At 42.9% G+C, this 27,490-nt stretch overlaps 1 long non-coding RNA gene across 1 annotated transcript; it reads right to left on the bottom strand.

The window, feature by feature from the left end:
• Nucleotides 1-493: 493 nt before the first annotated feature.
• LOC146207804 (uncharacterized) lies at nucleotides 494-16,414 on the bottom strand. The gene is made up of 4 exons (XR_014703341.1): nucleotides 16,216-16,414; nucleotides 10,247-10,347; nucleotides 7,734-7,811; nucleotides 494-631 (listed from the first exon to the last, which is right to left on the bottom strand). It is a non-coding gene; the product is annotated as an uncharacterized LOC146207804 (long non-coding RNA).
• Between the last annotated feature and the right edge of the window lie 11,076 nt (nucleotides 16,415-27,490).

Genomic DNA, 27,490 nt, shown 5'->3' on the forward strand with positions numbered 1-27,490 from the left:
TGCCCGCGCCGGCACTACAGCAGGCCGGAAGATGACTAACTGCACGGAACAACTCTGGTGGCTCTCTCTTGTAGTGTGTTTCCTAGACTGACATTAATTACATAAGCACAACAATCAGGATAAAATTTAGCACAGAAGGTGCAATGAATACAAATACCCAGCCAAGGATTAGCTCCCTCTGGCGTTGCGCGAATTTTGCTGGAGGCTCACCTCTATTTCATCTGCTGCTTATTCCCGCAAGGAAAAGTGTCGCAGTGAGTCTCAGCATGAAGCTCAGAAGTGTGTTCGCCGTCTCTACTCTCATGGAGAAGCGCGTACTGCTTCGACCTTTCAGGTAAGCTGGTGTGTCCATGCAGTATCGAACTTTTCTGACATCGTCTACAGTTTCTGCCATTTCTAATCTAGTAGACTTCTCGGAGATGCATAGAGTGCCCAGGCGTAAACAGTTTATTATGCGATTAGTCTCCTGACCCACTGAACGAGTAATGTTTTCGTGTACTTTCGCAAATGATTTTTATTTCCCCCATGTTGGTCGGCGCACGCCATTACAGACATTATCGAAGTTCTCGCAGATCATGCTGTGGTGACCGCAGTAGAGAGGAGGGCAGCACCTTTCGTGATTGCTAAGGCACTGAATCAACGAAAAAAAGCAGTAGTCAGAGCAAGTTTTCTCATCGTAGCGTAGTTCTAAAAATATTTGCCTTTCATTTATTGTGTGGTATACGAATAAGATACATTTTGAGCTGTCGGCCAACTATGTTAAGCTCTTCAATGCTACTTATTCAGTGTGTAAGGGAAGTTTATTCCTTGAGTGATGCTTTACACTGAAAAGCTTAAACTGTGCTGATTTAAATGTCGCTGCGTTTTTATATCTGTAAACAGTTTCTTCCGAACTAGTACTTTGAATCATTAGGTGTACATCCATTTTTTTTATGCAAGAAGAAAATATTCCGAAACACGTAGAGCAACATTCCTCTGAAAAGCAATTTTCAACTGTTCCCTTTAGGCACCAATTAAAATTTCTGAAAGAAAATTTGTTTAGCTCCATTCATGATCAGTAGGCCAGGCAGAATTCAAATATAAAAGATTATGCAAATGTGTTTATATTTTATTCGCGTACACATATGTGGACATGGCGCCTCGAAGCTGCTACATGAATGAAAACATTGCAACGTTTTCTGCATTTTCTAACTAATCATTAGGCATGAATAAATGCTTTCCGCTGAGAATACCTTGACGCCTTCAAGATTGGGACACCTGCACGCAAACAGCGTATTACGTTCCGCTCGTGCACAAAATATTGAAGCGACGCGGAGAGAATGTGCGACTAACAATTTCGGCATTAAGAGGTCGTGTCCACATTTGTAAGCGCGACACATATTTTCTATGTCTAAGGTAATGAGATCTGGCATGCAATAATCTAAGTTCCCACATTGACACATTCATTACAATAAATAGTATTTTAGGCACTGGTTTAGAAATAGGCATGCAAAAATAAGAACTACAGATTCGTCCCGCCGTTAAACGCCGCGACGTCCATATTTACTCAATGTTTACGAGCACATTTTGCTATAGCAACATGAGATGGCGCCACGTACTTGACACGGCGTGTCCAAATGTTATGGGTGCCAAATTCAAAGACAGAAATTCGCACTCCGTGCGAAGATATAATGAATTGGGTCGCATCCACTAATGTGGACGCAGCGCCTGAAGGGGTTATAGTAACAATAACCTTATTTTTCTTTTTTTTTACTGGAAAATTGTGTTCGAAGCTGTCTTTAGTATAAACAACATACGGCGTTGCCGATTCGCGTGCACGCAATAATTATACTTTGTAAGCATGTATATATTTTAGGCGCACTCGCGGTGTAATCTTTGGGGATCACTTTCGAAATGAGAAAATACAAAAAATATTATTGCCTTCTTTCTTTTCGGGAACTATTTTCAACCGTACCATACATATCGAAGCAAGGACGATTGACCATGGCTGCAGAATCCCCAAGACAACTGCCGTTCCTTGATGTGCTTCCACTTGGTGATGTATAAAACATAATCGCATGCAAAGAGCAAACTGACCTCTAGCATTTACTAAAATATTTATTGTTTTGTAATATACTGAATTTGTGCATTAAAAACAGTTCACTGATGCAGAAACTGCGCACGCGTACTGCACATATTGATTAGAAAGGGTGCCTTCACGCAAAATAATTTCGCTCGAAAATTCTCCCAACGAGCTAAGGAGTAATATTGAATGCACATCACTTCTCTTTTCAACTCATCACCCATTGTCAATTTGTATTCCTTATAACGGACTATTCATCATGCTCAGTGACATAAAGAAACTCCATATACAATATTGTGAAAATGGTTCTTTACAAAGCTCGATATTCTAGATCACTGAATCCTAGTTTCTCTCTTTCAATCCACGAAAAAGGACGCCGTCAACGCGAAGTTGCAAATTATTTAGCTCCACATGCCGCAGCGTCAGCGACGACAGGATCCGCCTGAGAATGCTGGTTTATTGCCTCCATTGCGATTAAATACGTAAGTGCCATCTTCATCATAAACGTGACTACACCCGTGCACTGTGTAAATGGAAAATGTCTTATTCACATTCATTAAGAACAGCATGCAGAAATTTATCAATTTATCACAGTCAACAAATGCAAAACCCCCCTTTCAATAACGTGCTACTGAATATCGCAGTGGTCGGAAAGGTTGGTTATAAAGGTACCTCGTAATAAATAATGCCCACATGACCGTAGCGCAGGTCTTTAAAAAAACGGCAGGACGTTTAACACAATATAATTATTCATTAGCTCCTGCGCCTCCTATCTAGTTGGGCAATATGGGCAGGCCAAATAGGGCTTGCCCATAATTACCCCATCGGGGACCTATGCAGGTTTTATGATGGTTGCCCCAGCCCCACTTGTCTAAATCGGTCTTACTGGGGCCCCACATTCTGTGCTACCTGGGAGGAGAACAAAATGGTGGAGTATGAAATGAGTGACGTATCATGCTGTCGCAGATGGTAGTATGGCAACCTCCGCGTAACGGGCCAGGTGATCGACAGCGACCATAACAAATCAATTACAGGCGGCACTGCGTGGGAACGGCACTTAAAGATCAATGCCCACGAGATCAAAAGGGCGTGCAGGACAAGGTAATACTGCAGAGGGCCAGCCAGGTAGCAAATAGGCGTCCTCTGCGGTTGACAGGCGGTACAGGAGCAAAGTAGTGACGTACAAAATTGTACATGGCCCTCCAGTAATATATCTGACAAAGGCGCTCGAATGTTTTCTCTACGCCGGCAAGAGCACATTGCTAGTCAGCATGATGACGGGCACAAATATTGTAGCGGAGGTTGCGTGGAATAAACATGAGCCATTTTCTGTCGCCTGGATTATAGTTGCACCGGTGTTGAAATAGGGGGCTTGTCGGTAGAGTGCCCGAGGATGTGCAGCTGCGCAAGTGGCGCCGAGGATATTTAGCAGAAAAGAATTTTAACGATTTCACCGCTGCTCGGAAGGCTTATCCTCGATGGTGAAAGCAGTTAATGAAAGCGACGATGTAGGCAAGTACACGGATGGTCAAAAAGAGCGTCTGCTTCAGAGTGCTCGCGGCCAAAGCAGTGCACTACGTGAATATCATATCTGGTTTAACGAGCCGTGCCATCCTCATATAAGTCATGAAAGTTCTACCGACCAGTTGCACTCGCCACCGAAGACGCTGTTCTGCTCGAAGCTTGCGACCGGTGGGGTGGCGGCATACTTAAGAAAATGTGGTCTTAAAGGTATTCCAGGTCCGACTCGTCGTTTTCAATGCACAGACTGGTGATGTCGCTCAAAAAGAATATTCCGTTCTTGAGTTTGCGATCGTCTTCCCAGTTGTGTGGGCTTACACATTTGTAAACCTCATGGTGACTGCTACCACTCAAGGCAACGAAGACCCGTTGACAAAAGGTATCACTAATGATGACAGTCATGGGCAGAGCTGAGTAGTGTGGATTTGGCACCATCATTGGGATGGCAGCACGCGCCTGCGATGTACCGCGGCGAGGACGGCGGTGGGTACCTCGAATGCACATGCACCAAGTGATGGAAGGCATGGTTGCCAAATCAGGCACGAGACCAAATACGTCCCATGCACTTTTGAAGTGGTTTATGCCATCTCTCTTACATGTGGAAAGACCTACATCGGACAGACAGGCCGCTGCATTAATGAGCGACTAAGGGAACATGAGCGAAATATAAAAAACAAAGATGACAATGGTTTGCATCTCGTATCACACTTTCTTGATTGCAGGTGTGCACCGCGATTTTCTGATACGTCCATTCTGGGCAGAAGCAAAAATGATCGCGCTAGGTTGGCACTGGAAGCCTTTCACATAAAGAAAAGAGCAGAAGACTGCATTAGCGATATTTCTACTTCACTTTACGCAGCCGAATATAAGTTCATGTGCTCTCGGCGCTGTTGATTTGCATTGAATGATTTAGTGCCCTGCATTGAATGAGTTGTCGATTTTTCCTTGTCTTGCTATGCTTGTGTCATGGTGGCTGAGGGTATATATATATATATATATATATATATATGCGTTAACATAAAGAATAAAGCAGTTTTCAGTTAGCGCCTGTCCTTGTGCCTCTTCTTTGTGGTTCGTCTTTCATTTGTGCTTCAATTTACCTTAGGAATAATGGACCAACTAGCCCCAACCGAAATTTTATTAAAGTCAAGACGGGCTTTATTGGCAAGGTACGAAGGCTACGCTGCCAGCCCTCTATATTTTTATTTATACATGCGGCAGTCTCTTTATGGGAATACTGCAGTAGTGGGTTATACAAATCTATGCAAAAACAACTAAACAATAAAATTTAAATATTCACGAGAAATAAGTCGGGCGCCGCAGAACAGAACCAGCCGCAGGCAACATCTTCAGCGCCAGAGACGCCCACCGGAGTGGAGCGATGGTTGCCGAGCGCCGCAGCGCTGAGTGTGCATCTCTTGCCTTGTCGTCTCGACCTGGCCTTCTTCCACAAGTTGTGCAGGTGAGACTTGATCCCCTTGCCGTTTTGTGCCCTGCCTCTCGCTGGAGCTACGTTCCGGTCGCTGTTTACCACCTGCCACCATCGTTACGTCTACCGAGAGTACCCACGAACCGGAAGGAACCCTCTACCTCGGCTGCACCACCATCTCCAAATGTGCCCACCAACAACGCGACCCGCCGCTGTTCGCTAGCCGTCGCGATGAAGACGTCGATGACTGGCTGGACACCTATGAACGCTCCAGTGCCTACAACCGGTGGGACGATGCTCTAAAATTTATCAATGTTTCTTTCTACCTTATTGAGGTCGCCAAAACCTGGTTTATTAACCGCGAACCCCACACCACTAACTGGACCACATTCAAGCAGCAGTTCCGCCAATACTTCGCGGACCCGACTGTTCGGACTGAGATCGCGAAGAACAAGCTCGTTTCCGACTTACGTGCATGTCGCACCATCCCCCCCCCCCCCTCCTTTTGTTCCGCCGCCCCGAATGGCACCGCCCTACAATCACATCAATGCAATGGCGACGGCTCAACCTGTTTTCACCCTGTTACGCACCTTATCGCCCCTCCCAAGCAGTCTGCTATTACTGTGGCACCAGAAGACATATATCCCGCTTCTGTCGCCGCCGCCTTCAGAACGAGCGCCGTGGTTACGACGCCTCTGAAAGTGATCTATCTTCAACTTCATATTATCAACACCGGTCTATTCCCAGCCTACCTCGTTGGTCCTCTCCGCCTCCAGTGTCCTCGTCCGAGCCTAGTGGAGCCCATGTATCTCGACGCCGCTCCCCATCCCCATACCGCCGCTCAGTTTCTCCTCTCCGTCCCGCAACAGCTCTCCCTGTCTGTCATTCGGAAAACTAAGAGACGCAGTTGCCGGAGGTCAAACTGCGCTCTGCGAAATTACTAAAGGTCCTCCTGATCGCCCGTACAATATGATTTTTGTTTTCGTTGAAGGATTATTGGTGCAAGGTTTGATTGATACAGGGGTTGCAATTTTTGTCAATTACGCTTATTTGTGCTACCGCTTACGAAAGGTGAGGACGCCATATGATGGACCTCAACTACATGAAGGCATCTGGGATATCTAGTTAGACGCCCTGACATCGGATCCTGTTCTTGCCCACTTTAGCGACACCGCTCCAACCATCCTGCACACTGATGCCAGTGGTCGCGGTCTCGGTGCTGTACTTCTACAGCGCGACGCAACTTCCCGTCAAAAAGTGATTGCCTTCGCCAGCCGGACCATGACTCCAGCTGAGCAAAATTATACCATTACCGAGCAGGAATGTCTTGCCGTCGTCTAGGCGGTTCAGAAATTTCGTCCTTATCTATATGGTCGCCACTTCACAGTTGTGACCGGTCACCATGCTCTTTGCTTGTTGTCTTCGCTGAAAACTTTGACAGGCCGACTTGGTCGTTGGATTCTACGCCTACAAGAGTACCTGTTCGACGTCGTTTATAAATCGGGTCGCCACTATCAAGATGCCGACGCGCTTCCTCGCTGCCCACTTTCGCCATCGACCTGCAGTTTTTCTACGCAATGTATTTCCTCCTCTGACCAGAGCCGATTCTCTCTGCTTCCGACGCATATCACAGCAGTTTCGTTTGACACCTCTGACAACAAACACGCTCTCCGCTCGCAGCAACTAGCTGACACCTATTTCCGTACCATCATCGACCGCCTTAATGGCGCTTTGAACCCACCCAATGCTAGGCTCTGCCGACAGTTACGCAACTTCAAGCTCGAAGATGACATCCTACTCCGCTACGTGTATCGCCCTGAGGGAACCCGCTGGATCTCACTCTTCCCGCGTGTGCTTCGCCCAAGTATCCTAGCGGCTCTACACGATGACGCTACGGTAGGTCACATAGGTTTTCAGAAAACCTACGACCGCGTGAAGAGACGGTTCTTCTGGCCTGGCCTGTCCTACAGTGTAGCTAAATACGTCGCTTCCTACCCCCTGTGCCAACATCGCAAACGGCTGACTTCTCGACCTCCTGGCCACCTACAACCCCTTACCTTTCCCGCCACACCATTCGAAGAAGTCGGCATCGACTTATATGGTCCCCTGCCTCTCTCTGACCGGGGAAACCATTGGATCATCACGGCTGTGGATCACCTTACGCGCTACGCGGAGACAGCACCTGTGCCCACTGGCTCGGCTTAAGAGGTTGCATAATTCCCTATACCTACACCAAGGGAGCCAATGCACCTACACATGGCTCCCGAACACCTGACCTTGTTGTGCAGTAAGGACAAGTTCTGCGTAAGTAGGTATGACTGGAAGGCGGTCTAATTATTGCACTTCAGAAGCGTTACAATAGGCTTAATTTTGGGAATATAAAACCATGCTTATGATGTTAAAATAAAACCAAGGTGTTTATTACCTTAGGCCATTTTTTTTTTCACGCCTTGGTTATGCTTACCACCCTGCCCTATATTTAAAGGTCATACAATTCCGTGAGGGTGTTCGTGTTTCCAGCTATGCGACCTAAATCATATTCGGATAGGATGGGCTTAACAAATGCAGAACGAGAGCGAAAAGTCTAATTTTTACATATATTATCTCCTAGTTCAAAGCAGACGCAGTGTAGGACCGCAGATGTTACCATATCAAGGGTCCTTCAGCTCACTGTGATTTTTTATCGATATCGTGCATTAGAAAGCAAAATGTAAAACTCACAGAATCATAACAGTTAAAGCGGCATACATGTGTGCCATTCCATCCATGTGTATCGTTCAATCTTCCTTCCACCATATCCTATTGAAATAAACAAAAGTTAACAATTCTGGACTGAAATGAATGGAAGTGAATCAGAACAAATTTTGGATCACAGTCGACGATCCTTTGGTTGATGTATAATCATCAGCCTAAAATATGCTTGCACAAAATTTTTTTCAGCTCCAAGACTGCAAAGGCCTAAGCAAAAGTAGCCTTCAGAGACTTCTACATTTATGCTTCCCCGCGAATAATGCGTATACGTACCATGTCGTTACATTCAAAGAAAAAAAAGCCTCGGTGATACTGGTGTCTGTACAAGTAATTCTTGGAAAGCGTTAATAACAAATATCATAATCTGACACAACCAAGCACTCCTACATCAAACGCTTACAAAAGAAGAATAGGCGCCTTACATTCAGCGCGCGTGAAAAAGGAAAGCTAGACCTAACATAAGGGTAACAAATTAGTAATAGAAAGCGACAACATGAGCAAAGAAAAGAGCATGTATAAGTACGTTTGTTTTGTTTTAAAGAAATCGTCCTTGAACTGCCTCTGATTTTTGTTGTGACATCTCCAAACAGCGAATGCGAAGCAATATTTTATTAACACTTCCAGCTAGCATCATGTTTTTAAAGCACACATTTTCGACACAACTAATCGGCTATCTGCATCTTAAAATTGTCGACGTTTACTGCATTTAATTTTTGTTTATCTCGCCTCTACCGACATCCTACAAAACCTTCTCTGCACGGTATGCTTCCAGATCAGAAACACAGCGTTAGGAACTGCTAGTGCGGAACAGGTGCAGGGAACACCACAGCAGGTTCTCACATACCTAAAATGCATCACGTGGATCCCAAGTTAACAGATACCTCTAAAGACATCTATGTAAAGCATTCACACTACCCATAGAGCCTAACAGTGCCTATAACGTTGCTACTTGGCAGCTGTACACCCCACTCCATTCCTTTAACTTATTTCATTCAAAGGAACAATATGTGCCACTATATGGAGACCTCTTCAGACACATCCCGTTAATGCCCCTTAAACATCTTGTCTACTGCACAAGCCCGTACCCTCTGTCTCGAACCCCATGTCAAACATCTCCACATTCGAACTTTCTGCCCGGCAGGCCAGCCCCCTGGGCCCGGAACGCCTCATGATCTTTGGGGCTCAGAGACCCTTTGCAGGACCGGCTGGCCAGGCTACCATCACCAGCTGGCCTTCCCGCGTAATGGGCCGTAGAGACATGGACATTTCAGTGCAGTGGGGCTGTGTGTGTGCCCGGAGATTTAGTCTAAAATTATTCTGCACCAAATAGTTTTGCAAATTCATCCAGTGAGAGCTTCCAGCTAATGACCAAGTACAGGCTGGTTATACTGTGGAAGCTTGAAGGCACTCTAAAACAGAAATAGCATTCGAGGAGGCTTGCCCTTTGCAACGACGGAGCCATGAACTCTAAAGTGTGTCTTATGAAGTTCTGAAAATCAGCACAGCAATAAACAACCTCACACCCAGGCCGGTTCTTGCCGATGCGCTTTCTCAGCGCAACCATTAGACTATGATGGCATTTGCATGTGCCGCCATCTTCCAAACAAAGCCTCTGATAACTGCCGCATGATCGTCCCCATTGACGATTTTTCGTGCTAGCGAGAATATCATGCTTTCTACCTGCTAAAGCCCTGTTCTCCTCCTTCTTTCTTCATAATGTCAATCTTATCTGTGGTGCCCCCTAGGTGCTACTAAGCGATACAGGCAAAAGTCTAGCTTACTCGTGTTGCAGCTGATCTCCATGAATTCTAAGGGCAAATCGCCCCTGTCCCTCTCCTGTAGCTTTTTTTTTTTTGACATTACGGCGATCATGCTTCCGCATTGATGGCTGATTCCAGACGCTTATTCGCGCATAAATACGCACAGTGCGATTCTATTTCTCCCTTGCAGCTGCAGTTTGAAGAATACCCAAAAATGACGATACATTTCCAGGAAAATATTATAAGAAAGCGTTTAAGCGTTATTGTAAAATTAAGATAGTTGAGTTATTTGCGAGACTACTGGAACCACCAGGGTATAAATTAAGTGAAAAGAGTGCCACATACCCCTGAGGCTGGTGTGCAGGTAGTCACAGTAACAATAACGACAAGAACTAGAGTCACAACCATAGCTGTCAAGGTAACCGCAGGTGGCCTGGAATGAAAATTGTGCATTGGAATTCTGACAAGCCGAGTTTCAGATTCCCTTGCAACACTGAGGCAAATAGCCTCATTCTAAACGAAAGGACAAACAGATAAATTGTTTTTTTTTTCACATTTTATGCTCTCTAATAAACGTCGACGCTATTATTTCTTATAGTCTGCCTGAATTAATCCGTTGTTTTGTATTTGCTTGACTGAAAATAAGGAACAAGCGTTTTCTTGAATACCAGGCCTGTAAGCTTTCATCGTTGTGCAGTACTGATTCCTCTCCAAAGTACTCACCTCTCTGTGTGTTCTTTTGCACGGCAGCTCCAGATAAAAAGAGCACAGGAGTATTGCACAAAGTCACCCGTTCAAATTCTTTCTGGTAGGCTAATTTGCATCTGCAACAAAAGATACAGTTGATGAAACTGTCTCCTCTTATATCGCGGTATGGACCGAGTGAATTACAGAAGTCTTATCGAAACGAACGTTGTATGCAAACGGATAGTCTCACTGAGAGGCGCAAAATCATTAGTGTTTCTTGGGGACTGTACACTCTCGGTCATGTAGTCCCAAAGGGAGAAGACCAGCTGTGCAAACGCTGAGGCGACCCACGGAAGGCAACCCACCCTGTCCCATAACTCTTCTCTGTTGGGCCCACCTGTGCGCCCAGGAACTGCAAGGACTATACACGTCATTCATAAAAGAATGAATTGAGAATCGCTATTGAGTGTACCTTATATAGGCAGGGAGAAAACGCCGACGAGAAGGCTTTCGAAGCAATATTTGCAACGTGCAGTGTTGAGAAAGATGGTATATACAAAATATTAAAACATTTATCGCTTGGGGTGCAGCATTCCGCATATTCAGAAAAACGCCCTCGCGGCGTTAGGAAAACGACACAATAAAGAAACAATAGAGGAAAACAACAAAAAGAATATTTCGAAGAATTTCGCCCTTGGCAGAATGGTTACATTGATATCTAAGAAATTTAGTGAAAAAGGCAGTGCGGTATGAAGTTCTGCGTTTTTAACGGCACTTAAGTAATGCGGGTTTGCCTGTCTACAATGTGAAGGAACATTCTCTGGAAATGGAGAGATTGCCACTCAGTGCCAGCGTAGAATCTCTTTCTGCGCATTAAAATGCATCACTTCAACCCCCCCCCCCCCCTGCTTTCCATTATTAATCCTTATAAAACATGGCACGTTGCCAGTAATTGGTAGCTAATATTTATGCCTCAACAACAAACTTTACTCTTAGACAGTAAATACAACACATGTGTCTGGCCCAAAACGGTTTAGAAGGCACATCTCGAAGTGACAAACTTCCATAAGGGTGGAACTACACAAACTACGGCGTGCTGAATTACAAGCCGCTAGGCGGCCAGCTGTATATACTGGCTTTGGAATGATGCACCTACGGATGCTCCGAGGTTTCGCTTTTCGCTAGACTGCCAGGAAATCCTGTATCGGGTATGAAACGCTCGCGGTTTCTCAGTAGGCTTCCGCCGAGGTAGCGGCAGTTTATCTGGAACGACATGATTTAGTTCAGAAGCGTGAATTGCTGGGCGATTGGGTACATTCTCAAAAAAAAAAAAACGCGCAAAAAGGACGCAGGTTTAGTAGGAGACACACGCTTACACCATCGCCGGACTCTATTATCAGCCCAACCAGGTATTTATGGTCACATTCCTTGCACAGGCGCACATACAGACGCATGTATCACTGTCCGGACATCATTACAAACCTAATAAAAAATGACGCTCGTTTTCCATAATAATGAAAGGCGGATAACTCATGCAAATATGTTCGTTCTTATTTATTAAAAACGCTTCTAGCAGTGACCGCTCGTGCCTGAACGCAGAACAATTCTGGCACTCTCTGTCGAAGCGATCCAGAAGTTTAAGCAGTCAGGTTTAAAACCTCATAAGGCGGAGACTCTAGCCCTGCGTCTGCTCAATTAGCTCAATTTAACCAGGTTGGGAAGTGAGATACGCAAATGTGAACAAAACGGCTTTTGTCTCTTTTTCACAGCAAAGACTCCCAAGTTGATCAATTTTTTTACTGTCATCGTGACTGAAGAGGGCTCTTGGCAGAAGATGGTGTCAGGCTTTTTGCAATGTTTCTTAGGAGGACTTGTTCTGCCTGATCCTTTTGCAGTCCGCGGAGCTCGTTATCTCTGGTGGAGAGCCTCAGGGACGGTTTTTCCAGCACCAATGCTTCTTTCTCGGTCTCAAGGACCTGTTCTATTCGATACCGCAGCATGAGCTTCTAAAAGCAGTGCTCTATTCGTTCAAGGACAGCGGAGTCGTTGCTTTCCAGAACAAATGCGGAATAGCACTCGATTCCTGCCTAGAACGGCTGTGCGTGTACATAAGGTCCACTATCTTACAGCATGGTGACAAATATGCTGTAAAAAAGCAAGGCATCTCTATAGGTTCGAGTGTTGCACCTATGCTGTGGAACGTGTTTTTTTGGCTAAGTTTAATTCGTCACTTCACGACGCGCGCATTGTAAAAGTGCTTAGATATGTGGATGGCTTTTTAATCATCATAAACTTATCAATTGACCAGCAAACCCCTCTGGTGGACCAGATTTAAAAAGTGTTTAGTGACTGTTCCATGAACATGTTTTTTACCAAACACTTACCCTCTGACAAAACCATTAAGTTTCTAGATTTAGAACTCGTTTTTAGCTAATGGACATATTTGTTGGAAGTACGCTCCACGAAGGCGCTTTTGTCTCAAGCTTCCGCTTACTCGAAGATGGTGAAACGCGGCATTGCCAACCTATGTTTCTCAAATGTGCTGAGTCAAAGTTGCCCGCATGCTGTGCAGCGCACTCTTGCGGAGCAGGTGCTCCGACTGGAAGCTTCTGGTCTTACTTCCTCGTTGCCAGTGGAGGTCGCTGAAACCTTGGGGGAATAATGAAAAAGCCACCTGCCAATATCGAGCCCCCACAGATAAGACGAGAAATTGTGAAGTCATTCCCTAATACCACGGAATTTCTCATGAGCTGAAAACGGTTTCCCAGAAATTTGGTGAGAATTTGTTTGTTTCGGCCCGCGCAAACTTTCCAGTCTGTGCGTCCGCATCTCCGACTTTCAGGGAGAGCCTGCCTTCAAAACAAAACACCAAACGAAGTTCACAAAGTGCGCTGTGGGGTTGAGTATTCTATTCCTACCTCCAGAGGAAAATTTTATTTAGGGAAGACGGGATAGTGCTCGAACCAGCTCCTCGGAGAACAGGGCCGGACGTTTCATTCTGGCACACTGAGCAACCTGGCCATACATGTGAGAGAGTGCCAGAATTACTCAGCGTTATTTCACAAGAGTACTATTATCGGCCGCGGAAAGTCCAGACCCTAGCGGGAACTGTTAGAAACGTTTTAAATAAAGAAAACAAACATGTTTACATCAGTGATCCGTCTGTCATTACCACAAAAAAAGAAGGTGGCATTTTTTTTTTTTTCAGGTTTGTAATGACGACCGGACTGTGATACATGCGACTGTATGTCCGCCTAGGCAAGGAATGTGACTGTAAATACATGGTTCAGCTGCTAATAAACAGTTGTAAATCCATAGACATTGTAAGTATGTGTCTCCTACTGGTCCTGCGTCTTTTTTTTCTGATTTTTTTTCTTTTGTAAATGATGTGCTCGCAAACTCTTGCACAAATAATGGCCAGGCGTTTTTTTGTTGTTATATTTTTAACAAGTCCCCGATGGCAGATTGACCACCAGAATTTAAGAACGTTCTTCATAGTCAGAGTCGCTATGGGACATTTCACCTAGCAGGCGAAATAATGTAAACAATTTGGGCAACGACCGCTCTACTGCGTTAGGTCGTTCTAAACTACGCACTCAGGCATCGAGGCGCGGTTGGTTTTTAATGCAGTGATCGGAGCGGTCAGGCAAGGCTTCTTCTTCATGCCTCACAGGCCGGCATTGAAGTTGAATGTTTCTTATGTGGGGTCTTCCGGCAGGAGTTGCCTCTAGCTTGGTATTAATCTTGCTGATCGACTAGCTGGTACTCTGCGATCAAACACGTCTTCTTAACAGCAATGGTTCACACTTAAAATACTTGAAGAAATACAATGTTTTTCGGCTTTGGAGCAAAGTCCACTTGGAGCTTGGATGGTCGAGAGGCATGAGTGCGATATTGTCTGCACTTAACTATCAATTCTATCAAGTCAATTTGAATTTGCAAGGAACCGTGCAATATTCGAAGATAATGATGTAATCTTGTAAACTTCTCAGATGCACTGAGTGCTCAAACGTGAACAGTTTATTACACGATTAGCCTCCTGCTGCACTGCGGAGTGATTTGCTCTTGTCCTTCCACAAACACTCAGTTCCCCGGTCGGCTCACGCCTTTACAAATAGTATCGACGACGTCACATATCACGCTATGGTGGCCACAGGCGAGAGGAAGGCAGCAAGATCGAGCTCCAATGCACTGAAACAAGTAAGCGAACGAGTATTCTTACCAAGCTTTTTCATCGCGGCATAGTTGGAACAAAATTTGACCCTGTAATTTATTCTGTGCTATATGAAAACGATGCACTGTAGGCGGTTGGCTAACTGTATTATGGTCTTTAACGGTACTCATTAACTAACATTTCCAGACTTCTGTATAAATGACGCTGAAGCCCTCAGTGATGCTCTACACTGAAAAGCATAAGCTGTGCTCATTTATTTGTCATTGCGCTTTTAACCGGCAACTATTTGTTGCAAGTGAACAAAGCGGAAGCTTGAAAATAAATCTTCTTATTGCGAACTAGTACTTCAAATCCTAACGTGTGCAACCGCCGTGCTATATAATAATACAGCGCGAACGTCGACAAATTAAACGGCGGGTCGGCGCCTTATAGCGGCGATAAGCGTGCAACACTTTTCATTTCGCCCACGCGCACGAAGGTAGGGCGTCGCTAGACTGTTCCGATCGCGAGGATACACGCCCTGATGCCAGTCACAATATCAGTTCGCAAAGAAAAAAAGAAGCAGAAAAGAAATGTCAGCCAGTAGAGCACACGTGCTTAGCGTGTTGCCCCTTTCATCATGTTCCCACCTAAGAGAGGGCTGCTCACTTCAGAAGGTTCGCATTCCAAGCAAAGCTTTTCGCGTGCTGGTGTATTTGCTTTCTTTATTTTTTCTCAACTCCGTTTCGCCAGCGTGGCCTATCGTAATAGAAAAAAAAAAAGAGGAAAATCATGTCTGTCACATCTTGTTCTTGCCGACGGTGTCATGAACTCTCAAGTATGTCCTCTTAAGTCCTGAAAATCAGCACAGCAATAAACAACCTTACACCCAGGCCGCTTCTTGAAGATATAGCCTTTCTCAGCGCAACCATTAGACTATGATGACATTGACATGTACGCCCTCTTACAACCACAGCCACCGGTAACTGGTGCATAATCGTCGCCATTAACGATTTTTCGTGCTCGCCAGCATATCATGTTTTGCAGTTGCTAAAGCCTTGTTCTCCTCCTCCCTTCTTCAAATATCAATCTTACACGTGAAAAGGTGCTACTCCCAGGTGCTACTCAGCGATACAGGCAACGCCTAGCTCCCTCGTGTTGCAGCTGATTTCCATGAATTCTAACGAAGAATTCCACCCTCCCGGCCACCCCTAGTTTTTTTTTTACATTACGGCGATCATACTTCCGCACTGTTGGCTGATTCCAGGCCCTTAAGGCACGCATACATGTACGCACAGCTCGACTTCATTTCTGCTTTGCCGCTTCAGATTGCAGAATTACACCTGAAAATTGAGATAATTTCCCGTCACATGTTGCAAGAAATGTTTTAATAACTATTAAAATGTTAATATAGTTCATTTATTTGCCAGACTACTGAAAACACAAGGGCATGAATTAAGTGATAAGAGCGTTATGAACATTTGAGGCTCGTGTGCTGGTAATAACAGTAATAATAAAGACGAGAACTAGAGTTACAACCATATCTATCAAGGTAACCACAGGTGGCCTGGAAAACAAATGTGCATTCGAATTCTGACCAGTCGATTTTCAGATACCCTTGCAACACTGAGGCAAATTGTTTCATTCTACAAGAAAGGACACTCAAATAAATTGCTTTTCACATTTTTATGCGCAGTAATCAACGTCGACGTGATAATTGTTTTACAGTCTGCCCGGATATATCCGTTGTTTTGAATTTGCTTCAGAGAAAACGAGGAAAAAGAGTTTTCTTTAGAACCAGGCCTGCAAGCTTTTGCCGCTGTAAGTAGTGACCGCTCTTTAAAGTACTCACCTCACTGTGTGTTGTTTTGCACGGCAGTTCCAGACCTAAAGATCACAGGAGTATTACACAAGGTCGCCTGCTGAAATTCCCTCTAGTAATTGTATCTGCAACAAAAGAATACAGTTGATGAAACTGTTTGCTCTGATACCGCGGTAAGCACCGAAAGAGTTACAGGAGTATTACCGAAACGATGTTCCAGACAGACTGATTGTCTCATAGTGCGGCGCAAGATCTCTAATGTTTCCTGGAGACCCTGGACTGTAGTCACAAAGCGAGAATACCAGCTGTCGAGACGCTGAGGCGACCTGCGAAAGGCTGTCCCATAACTCTCGTTTTCTATTGGGCCCACCTGTGCGCGCAAGAACAGCAAGAACTATACGCTTACACGTCATTCCTAAAAGAATAAATTGAGAATCGCTATTGAGCTAGTGTGCCTTAGATAGACAGAGAGGGAACTCTGGCGACAAGGTGCTCGAAGCAATGGTTACGACGTGTAGTGTTAAGGAAAATGGTTTGCACATAATTAGTAAAACATTTATCTCTCGGGGTGCAACATTCCGCATATTCAGCAAAACGCTTTCGAGGCGTTAGAAAAACTAAACAATACAGGAAATCAACAAAAAAAATATTTCGAAGAATTTCGCTTTTGGCAGAATTGTTACATTGATATCTAAGAAATGAAGTGAAAACCGCAGTGCGGTGTAGATCTTTTTATCCGCACTTGAGTAATGAGGTTCTCCCAGGCTACAAAGTACTGCAACTTTATCTGGAAATGAAGAAATCGCTATTGAGTGCCAGCGTAGTATATTTTCTGCAGACCAAAATGTATCATTTGATTCACTACCACCACTTTCACTTATTAGTGCCCCTAAAACATGGCATATTGCCGGTAATGTTAGCGATTATTTATACCTCAAAAACAAACTTTACTTTTAAACACTAACGGCCTCGCTTTCAGAAAACGGGTCCGCGAGCCATGGTCTCGCCAGACGAGTGACAAATCCAGTCTCTCTTAAAAACACCGGTTTATTCTGAATAAACTAAAAAAGCAAAATGAAAAGAAACAACATCGTGTAAACAAAGCAAGGGTCAGAGCTTTACCGCGGCAAGACAAAACACACTGCGGCGCGAATAGGAGAAGCGATAGGGTCACAGCGCTAACGGCGGCCCAACAAGCATTGCTCCTCGCGTGGCAGCAACTATCGCAAATACGCCTAAGACATCCCTGCAGGCACTGCTTCCGTCTTCGTCCGTGCACATCACGCTCGCCCATGACGCTCGCCGGCCTCCCGCCGAGAGAAAAGCCCCGAGCCTTGCTTTCGACGACAAGAAGAAAACAAAGCCAGAAGAAAAGAAGTAGACGATGGGGCACATGCGCAGTTGCGGGCTGTGCCCGGCATGGTGACCTTTGCTCTACATGGGGTAGTGAGGCTTTCGCACCAAAAAATGAGCTTTATTACGTGCACCTGACCTCAAGATGAACTCTGGCACCAGGCGCCCATTACGCCTGCCCTGGGGCCCACTCTCAGCGGTCTTTCTCTTCTCTCGCTTAACGCCGGTGAACATAAGAAAAACTTGAATGTAACTGCAGTAACTACATTGGGAGAATGCTACAGCATTAATGCAGCTGCGACGTTTTTACTAACTGCATATCAATAATTATCTATCTCTAAATATCTTATCATTACCTATCACTAATTGTTTTATCCTGGGTGATTCCACGAGAGATGAAACTGCTTAATGATTTGATATCTCTAATTTATTTTGTTTTTGAATATATTGGGGTGCACGTAGTACTCAATATGTCAACGGTACATATATTTTTGTCCTAACGTTAATATTACGGGAGAAAAAAAAAAACGAACGATGTCACTCCACAGGCACACTTATCGCACACATCGCTTTGTCCGGCTTTTGCAAAAACGTAAACAAACAAAGTCATTTAAACCATGGTTAATATATTTTGTGCATTGAAACTACACCTGGCAAACAGTAAGAGGCATCTTTCTGCCATTCTCAAGAAGTTATTGCATTCCAAATGAAATGTTTCAAACGTACACCTATGAGAAATTAGGCCTTGCTTACGAATTATTTTCTCCGCGACTAGAGGCCACACCTTCAAATTTCCCGAAATTATAAGCACTTGTTGAGTAATTAAGCTCACTAACTTTATCTTCTGTACATCAAGGGGAAACCTTAAGCCAAATGTTGCATTTTTGACTGTAGGAGTTCTTCTCCAACAAAAATTATAAAAAAAAACATTCCGAATTTTGCCCAAAATTTTTCATAGAATGATCAAGACATAGGCTAAAAGGGATATGAAAAGATATGTTGCTATATTTTGTTTCTTACCAAGTTACGAGAGCACAAGCTTGCCACTTCTCCTGCATTGGCAAAAGAACCTCAATGGCGGTCACGAAGCAGCTGCTACTCCGCCTCTTGCTTTATATTGCCCGTAATTGCCATTACAGAAATTGTCTCTAGTGGAGGGTACAAAGTAATTTATTTTGAATAGGAAGTATCAATCTGTGACTTACGCGCGATGAAGTGGTGTTACTCTCGGCGAAGGGAAGTAACAGCGGAGGGCACGGGCGATAATAATTCAAGCAGAGAAAAGTTTGTCTTTTGGTGTCGCTGCGACTTGTGTATTCGTCTTTTCTTAATGAATGCTGTGAACGTCACAATATGATACACGATTTAAATTGCAATGTATTTCTAAAATATTCACTATGCTTGAATTCCGAGTCGAAGTGTAGGCCATTTCAAACTCATTTTAGCATACTTTTCAATATATTGTTTTCAGACAACTTTTGATCGATTTATGGGCAGTACACTTAAGAACATCATAAGAAGTATCCAAGGTGAAAATATTTTAAATTATCAATAAAAATATGTGTACTGAGGCCAGCCCTTCCTCTTCGTAACGTGTACTGATATAGCTGTATGTTACTCTGAATCGGAATAGATCTCGTGTATTCATACATGCTACTTTCTGCTCTACATTTGGTGGCAGACACAGCCGCACAAAGTGGACTGCCTAGATTAGAAGGCAGTTCCCAACCGGCTCTATAGGTTAACCGTGCATCGTAGCAGGCCCCGTCATGAGTGCTTCCACCTAATTCATGCGACTGCGAGCTCCACCTGCAGGTCTTTTGTGCGCTGACTAGTGCACAATTCACTCTCCAGATCAAAGCATTTTATATGCTGTGGTCTCAGGATTATAAGACCCAAAAATTTGGTTATCTACTCAGGGCCTCACCTGTGTCTCAAACATGGCGTTTCGCGAATTCATTACAGCTGTGGGCGGAGTAGAAGCTTCTTCACGACCTAACATGTATTTTCTTATAACCTTTCTTGCCTACGCCTTGAGTATTGCTTGAAGAATTTTTAGCAAAATTATGCATGTTCTTTTTATCATTTATTTTTGAAAAGTTCTCATAGAGTCAAAAACGCAATATTTGGCTCAAGATTTCTTATGCTTCCACTTGATGTATAAAAATAAAGTTAGTGAGCTGTATTACTGCACAAGTTTCTATTAGTTCGAAAAATTTAGAGAAAGTGTGGCCTCTAGTCGCGAAAAAAGTTATTCGTAAACAAGGAATTGTTTCTCATAAGTGCCATTTTGATTTTTTTTTTTCCTTGGAAGCAATACCTTCCTGAGAATGGCGAAAAAATGCCTAACTACTATTTGCCACCTATAGTTTGTCTGCACAAATTATATTAACCATAGCTTAAACGACCCCACTTGTTTACATCATTGCAAAATCCGGACACAACGATTAGCGCAAAAAGTCTCTCTGAGGAGTGACAGCGTTCGTATTTTTTCCTCCCTTAATATTACCGTTAGAAAAAAAAATAATTGCACTGTTGACGTATTGAATACTACGTGCACAATATATCCAAGGACAAACTAAAATATATAAAATGGTTAGGCAGTTTTATCTCTCGTGAAACCCCCCTCGTTTGTCATTAATTGTTACCATAAGTACTCATTATCATGTTATCATTTTTCTACTTTTATTTTTGTTATTATTTACTACTATCAATTCTGTGTAAGGAAACTAAGTTTCTGTGTAAGGAAACTAAGAATAAACTTCAAACTTCAAACCAATGACTTGATATGAGATCATCAGGTGATGACGTCACATCCGGAGATAGTTTGATGGTAGATTTTGCGAACAAGTTTCGCGGAGATAACATAGTCTTAGTAAAGCTTTGGACTTAATAACTACCAATATCGGATTTGAAATATTCAGGGCAGACTTTTGCTATTGCTCTTTTCGTAACAAATCCATCAGCGATCTTTAACTTGGAGGAGCGGGTGGGCCTATGAGAACTCCTTTCTATACTACTCGCACTACTTTCCACAATTGTCAGGAGATATTTTCTGGCTCAACAAAACGATGTCTCCGACGTTGAGCTCTGTGGGTAGTCATTTTTTTTTTTATGTGATGCACCTAACGATGCACCTAACGATGCGAAGTTCTTCGTTCAAATACGAAAGGTCTTTTGTTAAATATTCTGAACTCGCTAAGTACGGGGAGTAGGAAATGATCACTTCTTCTGGCAGACCTGTAGATGGTGGATGCTGCTATATTAAAGTGAAAACGTGCAACTCAAAACTTCGAAAAGAACTGAGTAACCAGAGCTCAGAAAGATAAAACACCTGACTGTCATTGGTTGGCGAAACGAAACAACAAACAAGATTATCTCTGCCCATTTCCAAGAGCTATGCCTGCCGAAAAACTGACAATAGGCCAGTTGACCGTAAACACCACCAAACAAGGCAAAGCCAGCACGTTTTCTTTACTTTAAAGCACGAGAAAAATGGTTCTTGAAAATGAGATGGATTCACATTTCATAAGTAACGAAACATTTAAAACAAGTTCGCCATTAACCATGTCCTATCGGCGTCAATTGAAATTCGAGCAGAAAAATTCAAAAATGCGATGGGTTGTAGCAAATCAACAGGGAAGCGCATTTAAAGCTTAAGTACAGCGACCTTTACGTTCATAAAAATAAAACTAAAGTGTGAGAGTCGTTAAGGCTATGATATGTGGACCTCTTCGAACAAAGTCTTTTGCCAGCTTTCCTAACACCCATATTAAGGCACAGGGAGCCAAACAAGAAGTGGCGAGTTGCGCCGCTCGCATCAGCTGGTCAGATATTTATTTCACCTTCTGTGAGCGTTAAACGTAATCGTCAATCGCCGTGAACTTAATTATGCTCGTTAATAAATCTATGCATATGTGAATTAGTTCAATGACCAGCGTAAACAAACGAGAACAACATGCTGATATGTTCGATATTAAAACTTATGTCTGAGAAGTCCCAAGCTGGCTGTGGGTGTTTATAATTAACAAACTAAATTGGCTTTCGAATAGATACAACTTATTTGTTAAGTGACGAGCCTAGCGAATACTGCGTTTCAAAGGTAATTCGTGGGGGCTACTAAGACGATTTATATAACTTTTATTTTCAACTCGACGTCATTCACAAATAATAAGACTCTCAGCTAACTTGCAAGTATAACGTTAATAAGTTGCGGGGGTATCTATACCAAGGTCGAAGTGCAGTGCGTCATTCAATCCTCCAATTATACATGCGGTTTAGCCTTCTGTCAGTATGAACATTTCTTCTACCTCGAATAGTGCGTCAATGCGAATTGGAGTTCAGTAAAAACTCCCAGCTCCTGCGAATTTTTACTGAGTATTATGCTCATTAAAAGTTTTCTCTCTCTCCCGGCATGAAAGGATACTGGTAGCATACCTTGGGACTTCTAGTCTAGGCTGCCAAGTGAGAAAGATCTTTCGCCTCAGTCTTTATAATTTAAAGCCCTTGCCTGTCATTTCTTAAAATCCTGGCGATTGTTCCAGTGTTTTTCTTCTTTGTAAAATTCTGTGCTTCTAAAAATTCTTAAATACAAGGCTAAATATAGCTTCTCTTAACGCACGGTAGTTAGAAGGAAAGAATCCTATTAAAAATGTCTACATTTCCAGCGCTATGTCGCGAGAGCACGCCATCATAAACTAGACAAGCTTTCATTCAATAGACAGCCTAAACCGCAACGCAGGCACTAGGGAATGGCACGCTCGAGAACGAGAGAAGCAACTTGTAATTGAAGGCTTGGCGATACGCGTGCTCCACATTTCAAAATGTACTGGTCGATGGCAGCTGCGTTCTCATTAACAAGCTCCTTCTCTCTCGTTGGCAAGTATGCCTTTCTTTGGTGATTTAAGGTGTCTACGTATGTATAGAAGGATTGTGATTTAAGGTATCTACCCATGTATAATAAAATACAGCTTATCAACTTTAGAAGGATTACGTAACCCTGATTAAACTAAATACTTTTTCCAAAATATTAGACACGAACTATTAATTGAAGGTACTGCTTACGGAATCTCTCTTAGCTACGTGAATGCTCATCAGGAAATAATAGGAAAGAAATTGCAGGCGAATTAGCTAAAAACGCAGGCCTTCAAGGCTTGTCGATTGAACGTCAAGTCACAAAACAGTTTATTAATACAAAATTCCATAAATAATAAAAAAGTAAATGGCACTTAATCCGGCTACAACAGGGCCCAGAATCGTCGTTATCAATGGATTTCAAATATTTCAAATATAAATAAATCCTTCCAAACAATCTTTTTTTCACAGCAATAAGTTGTCACGGACGTTTTTCTTTTTATCTCAAAAGTTTTCGCACACTACAAAACAAAGAATTCATTTGTAACAAACCGGCAATAACATTTGATCATTATCTAAAATAATGCGGCTGTGTTAAATAACAAATTCTTGAAATTCAAAATCTAACACAAGGAAATGCAATAAGACAAAAGCCCTAGGTGGTAATTCTCCAGAACATAATTTAAACATCATTTAATTTTCCGGCTTGGAATTCCGTCTCCAGGCGAGAGGGAGGGGTATCAGCGAAAATTGAAAACATCACTGGCAGATATCATCTCGCTGCCTTCATGTCGAGAAAACTTCGATGCAGCCACTGCTCCCAAACATCCCTTGGACCTAAAAGGTGCATGAATATGTGTCGTAATTAACTCCCGAGGCCGGCATGTTTCTTGGTTAGTAAATTGGCAAAATCTAAGTCTCAACACTTCAAAAAATAATCCTGTCTCATCGTCTTTGTGAAAATGTAGTGATATTGCCTAAAATAATATTTAGTAATAGACAGCGATTGAGAACAGCTTGTCAGGAGAAGAAGGCAACTAGACAGCATAAGTAAAGACTGTGTGTGTAACTGAGCCACTGCCTCTCCATCCACTGAGTAAGAGTTAATTCACTTACAAAAATAGTCCTACATTCATATTATTAAATCTATCACAGTCCATCTTTCCAAAAATTATAAGGGCAACTTACGATGGAAAATTAAATTAATAAATGGGAAGGCAATCTAGATATCAAAAAGCGAGAGAGTAAAGACTTACAAGGAAGAATATCACTACCTTCAAACACTTCCAGCCTTTTTGTGCAGAAAATGATGCTGTTTTTAAGTTTTTATGAGTTTTTCAGAGGCTTTCCAGCCACGTGGAGGGTTAGAAGCAGTAGACAACCAGCCACCAGTCCCTGTAAGCTGACCGAAAGTACAGCGAAGAGAAACAAATCAACGAAAAAATATCACATGTAGGGCTGTCAGGGAACAAATAGACGAAGAACTAATTACATGCAAGAGTGTATGTACATCAAGAAATCAAGAACAATATTTTGATTAAAGATAGCATCGTGAAGAACTACAGACAAAAAATTGTGAGCCAAGAAAACATTGTCAGTAAAGAATCAAGCATTGTAAGCTAATACTGTCTATCCAAGGAACTAAAGAATTGTTAGCCGAATAATTATTCTCCGACATGAGTGCCGTATATTTACGGATGCTATTTCTAGATTGGCGTGCTTTACTCTTTTTTGTTTTTTATATATATTTTAACATATTTTAAAATTACTCTTTAAAAAACACCGCATGTCTTTCTGTCATTGCTGGAGTGCTATCATGCCTAGCAGCTCTTTAGTTTTGTGTGTGTTCTTTGGAAGTACGACTTCTACAGGGAGACGTTGGGCGAAAATATTTTTAAGCAATTCGGTGATCTTCGAGGACAACAGAAATTGCTGGGTAACCAAATAGGAAAGCATTATCTTCGTAAATAGGTTTGCTTGAACTGCCAGTGAACACTGAAGGGAATGAATTGAAAGCTCAAAGCAGCCAGTTGACAAGCGCCGTACATTCCGCACTTGCAAAGCAGGGTGACTTAGACAACCGATCGCGCCAAACTAATTTGCTCTTGTTGACGTTCCTGACGCGGAAAAATAGTCTTAGAAGGATTCAAAGCTTAAACCATAGTAGTCTGTTCTGAAAAGCTTGCCGTTAGTTCTGCTCCCTCTAAAATTCAGCGAGCACACACGGTAGGCTGGTATGATAATGTACGATAATAAAAGGAGGCCAATCGTAGCTAAATTTAAGTCGTTCAAAGATAGAAAACTGTTCATGTCGGTCACATCAAAATTTAAGGGCACTGATTACTCTGTGAGCAAATACTATTCCAGCATTTTGCGTCACTCAAGAAGCAAGCTAAGTGCGCATGCGCTTAGCTTGCTGGAAAGTATTTGACAGCACCCCAGATACAGTTCGAGAACTTGTGGAATAGCAGTCGCCTGCCGTTCTCCAACGGGGCAAAAATTCTGTACATCAGTTATCCTTTCGTATCGTAAACTTTCAGAGTCTCAGAAACAAGACTTCTGGCTTTCCCAGCAAATTAGGTATGTCAAAGACTGATATACTCATTGGTACTGAATCTTGGCTCGACCGAAATACTATAAAAAGTTCCGATGTCTTTCCATCACCATACATAGCGTACCGAAAAAAAATCGGGATGCGCATGGCGGCGGAGTGTTTATTCTCTTGTGTGACGATATTCAGAATGTACCACTGCACTATGTTGGCGACTGTGCGTAATCAGCTAGTGTCGTGTAAACTAATCCTGTCAGATGGAAACAGCCTTTCGGTAGGATCTGTCTGCAGGTCACCAAGTTCAAACAAATCGGATGTGTTAAACAGTCTCTCAAAATCATTGTCCATCTTGACGTCAGGTGCGATTATTATAGGAGGCGACATCAACATGCCTGACGTCATTTGGAACAACGCGGCTTCCCGTCGGAGGTAGTCAATCCGCGCTTACACTCTGTCTTTTACGAAATGACTCACAACTGTCGGTTTTTCAAACTCGTTAATTTCTCGACACGTTCATGTAGAATTGGTGGAATTATTCTATATTTGTTCTTCACTAACAACACTGGTATAGCCGACCCTATTACGGTACTATCACACCGAGAATTAATGCCCGTGAAGCTGTTTCCACCACTATTGTTTGCAAAACATTAGCATTTCGCCAAAGGTACTCAAGATTATTCTTGTACGAAAGAGGAAGCTACGAAGAGGAACCTACCATTTTTCTTATAGCGAGACATGTGACGCAGAAAGCTGGCGGGGTACATTTAAAGAAAAGCTTCTGCATCTGATCACATCCTACGGACCATCTAAGACTGCCTGGTAGACAGCGCGCTGGCAAACCTTGGACGATTAGAGAATTGCGTATGTCTATAGAAGAAAGGCAGACTTATAAAAAAATTCTCGTAAACCGAAGAGCCATCCCATATTTGCTAAGCAAAAAGTATTGGCGGGCTTACTTAAGAAGCAACTGTAAAACGTTAAACAGCTATATTTATCGTCTTTAGCTGAAAATTAGGGTCAATCTGAAAAGGCATGGAAGCATGTCAAAAATTCTAAGAAAGACTAAATTGGTATTCCATCTGTAGCGCACAATAATAAAATGGTAGGAGAAGACTTGGTTAAAGCGGAAAGTTTTAATGTGTACTTTAAATCAATATTTGTCAGTGATAAATCAGGCCACAAAGCAGGCTCACGGATTTGCCTCGTTTGCTGGAAATGCGTGATATCGTAGTAACAAAGACGGGAGTAAACACGCTGTTGTATAATCTAAATCATCATTCTGCCCCCAGTACTGATGGTATATCCAACCTTATCTTGAAGCAATGCGCAGCTGAAGTAGCACCTTCTATGATAGCAATATTTATTAAATCCCTAGAAAAAAATTTCCCATTGACAGAAAACTGACGAATATAACAACCATATGCACAAATATAGTGACCGTTCAAACGCATGTAATTATCGACCGGTGTCTCTGACCTCGATTCATTGCAAAAAGTTAGAACACATCCTATATGCTTGTCTTATGAAGCACCTTACTGATAACATCTCTCCAGCTAAGCATGGTTTTCGTTCTCGTCTCTCTTGCACGACTCAGCTCAACGGGTTTATCCATGATATTGCAGTGGGTATAGGCATCGGTTTTCAAATAGACGCGTTTTTTTCTTGACTTTCCCTTGGCGCGGTTCAACATTATTTGCTTCAGACTAAACTATCATATTCAAGAATTCCTTCTCACTTCTTGGTTGGTTTCGAGATGACGTGCTTATAAACGAGATCCCTTCGCAAATGATTGACGTATTATCGGGAAGAGTGCCGCAAGGCTCAGTCCTCGGGCCGTTATTGCCTCTTGTTTTCCTTAGTGTTCTGCCTAGTGATTTGTTTTCTCGTGTTAGACTCTGTATAGATGATAGAGTGGTTTATATCCTTGTGCTGTAGAGTGATCTGCATAAGGCGTTCGCGTGGTGCGATAAATGGAAAATGAATCTCGACACAGCAATACGTTTCCATATTCAATTTGCGCACAAGAGAAAGATGTGTAGAAGTTATAGTTCCATTGAAATCTTCCGTCCAGATAATGAACAGAGTACGATACCTCGGCGTGTTGTTTACAGAGATATTAGATTTGACTGCGCGCGTTGACGCTATAGCTGTCAAGGCCTCCCGCCTTCTCGGCCTCTTTCAAAGAAATTTTAATACCACTTCAACCCTAAAAGAAACATTCTCACATATATTAGATCAATTCTTGAATATGAATGCATGGCTTGGGATCCGTTTACGGATATCTTAAAGGATAAATCGGAGCGTGTCCAGAAGCGTGCCGCGAGGTCTGTAAGTGGAAACTATGGCTTCCATGTTAATGGATACGAAATTGGAGAATCCCAAGACTAGAAACTGTTATTTTAGCGAATCAAAATGCTGCGTTTCAAGTTTTTGCCTATCTAAGACAAAAAAAAAAAAAAAAAAAAACAGCAATGATAAAATGGCCTATTTAACCTATCTGCACTATATTTGAATGACGAGGAAAATACCATGAAGCTTGGAAAGTAA

Source organism: Amblyomma maculatum, chromosome 1 (genome assembly GCF_055883805.1).
Source record: "Amblyomma maculatum isolate TAMU_Amacu chromosome 1, ASM5588380v1, whole genome shotgun sequence".
In the NCBI taxonomy this organism is placed as follows: domain Eukaryota; kingdom Metazoa; phylum Arthropoda; class Arachnida; order Ixodida; family Ixodidae; genus Amblyomma; species Amblyomma maculatum.